At 46.5% G+C, this 2,327-nt stretch overlaps 1 non-coding gene across 1 annotated transcript; it reads right to left on the reverse strand.

Moving 5' to 3' along the window:
* Positions 1-1,114: 1,114 nt before the first annotated feature.
* On the reverse strand, positions 1,115-1,188 carry TRNAN-GUU (transfer RNA asparagine (anticodon GUU)). Its single transcript has one exon. It is a non-coding gene; the product is annotated as a tRNA-Asn (tRNA).
* Between the last annotated feature and the right edge of the window lie 1,139 nt (positions 1,189-2,327).

Genomic DNA, 2,327 nt, shown 5'->3' on the forward strand with positions numbered 1-2,327 from the left:
TATGTTGTGCACCATTTTGGTCTTTCTTTTTACAAAATGTTCATGAGGGGAGAATTTCCCCCAAACATCTCTAGCAGTCATTGAGTTCGCTGCGCTCGCTTGCCACACACCGTATGGGGGCCGATTTAACAAAACTTGCCAGAGCTGCTTTAGGTTCCCAGTTCGGACCTGAGTGTTGATTAATTAATCATTTTTGTGATTCACAGTGTGTAACTAACTCAGCACACTGCCACCACCTCTCCCTGCTTTTGTAGTAATACCGGAACACAAAGCTTAAAAGTGAGGCAAACATTAGAAGATTTTGTGTGTCTTTCGAATGAGCATAGACTCTGTTAAAAATGCCATACCCTACCTCAGTATTGACCCCAAATCGGCACATAGAGCACTGGAATATTTCAAGTGTCCCTTTTTAATGCATTAGTCATTTTAGCTAATTTATTCCAAAATTGTGCTTTAAATGCACTTTTGATTTAATCTTTTTCAAACTTTTCACAGGGCAGGGGAACCTCCTATCAAAACCTTACTATGAGGAAGACTCCTTTGCTGAAATTCAGATGGGGTATTACATCTAACTTTTAGCAGTGCCGGTTGAGGATGTGGGTGAGGCCAATAGAGTAAGTGGGTGGAGCCAATAGAGTAAGTAGGTGGAGCCAGAGGCAAGAAGGTGTGGCCTCCGACAAACATTTGAGCACCTGGACTTCATATTTTACAACTTGAGCACTAATGCAAGGCTGCCTTCTTTTGACTTTGCTTTCTAAATTAAATATATGAACTCAGTGGGGAATAAAATGGGCAACAGTGACCCCAACGTGATTTGAACACACAACCTTCTGATCGGGAGTACGACACGCTACCATTGCACCACTAGGTCCTTACATTAGGGGACAGATCAGCAAATGCTGTGAGCCTTTTGATTTTTTCTCCCCTCCTTATATGCCTACGGTTGTATTACAAGGTTTGGCTTTTTGTTTTCCATCCTATTTATGAAATTGAGTGCAGGTGCAGAGAGAACGCAGAGGATTGAAATGTTCAGGTAAAGGGTCTCAAGCAGGAGCTCTAGACCAAAGGCACATTACTATGTTTTATTAAAGTGCTTCATGCATGCAAAAGGAAACGTCCCTGGGTGGGATTGCACCACCAACCTTTCGGTTAACAGCCGAACGCGCTAACCGATTGCGCCACAGAGACTAGTGACGAAAGCACATCTCCTGAGACTCAACATATATCTTTATGTGTGCGCGCCTGCCTTGAGCTTGTGTTATATAAGGCGTCTTTATCCTACGCAGCATTTGCCATTTGCTTAGTGTCTTGTCACTGTTGGGTGTTATGATGCGCAGACTACTGTCTAAAGGTGTTAGGGCCAGTATTACAACCAGTCCCAGTGTATGAGATACATGTATGACTTTTCTGTGGCCTTCTTAGCGTAGCTATCTGCTCCTCTGGTGGTGTTCTACCAGCCTGTCAGGCGTGTGTCTTGCCCATCCAATCTTCACTGTGGCATGTTAGACTTGTCTTCTCTGTGAGCGGAGTCTCCTTCCCAGAGCAGGTGCTTTCTCTGAACTCTTGCTTTGTAAGACTGCTGGGCAAGGCCCTCCCTAGCCCCTCACTCAGATAGATACATTTACCTGCAGAGCTCAGCTTTGGAGAAAGAGAGGGGGCAGAGAGCGCAAAGGGGAAGGCCCAAGGTGCACACCTTATTTTACATAAAAGCTCAGGCTCTTGGGAGGACAGGGACAGGAGGATTCTCAGGGAAAGCCATCACATTAGTATTGATGGCTAGACCCTGTAACCCAGCAACCCCAGAGTGGCCTGGCCTAAGATGCCTGTGCAATAGGCCTGACCCTGTGCTTTCAGGAGGGCCCTGGGGATGAGCCTAGGATTTTGGAGGTCTTGCTCCAGAAAGGCTCCAATTGGTATAAACCCAAACAGTGCTGTGCCCGACCCGGGCTGTACGCTGCATTGGAAGCACACAAATATTTGCCCATTCCACCCCAGCATGATGGATATGGGAATGTTGTTCCAGATCGTGGGTGTATAGATGGAAAAGCCCTGCTGCCTTGTTACTTGGCTTTTACCATTCTTGTCCTGTAGTCTGATGGTGTGTTGGCTGCTAGTGTGCCAGGAACCAATATCGATTGCGAGCGTGTCTGTCAGATAAGCAGGGATGGTGGTTGTGATGACTTTGAAGATGGTGTGGGCAGGCCAGGGGAGCACATGGAGTTCCATTAGAATAGGGGTGATGGGATCATATTTCTTCAGGCCCTGAAGGAGATGTGAGGTGGATGTAGGTTTTTCCAGTGTTGACTTTGGTAGGCCATGGAGCGCGT

Source organism: Triturus cristatus, chromosome 4_2 (assembly GCF_964204655.1).
Source record: "Triturus cristatus chromosome 4_2, aTriCri1.1, whole genome shotgun sequence".
In the NCBI taxonomy this organism is placed as follows: domain Eukaryota; kingdom Metazoa; phylum Chordata; class Amphibia; order Caudata; family Salamandridae; genus Triturus; species Triturus cristatus.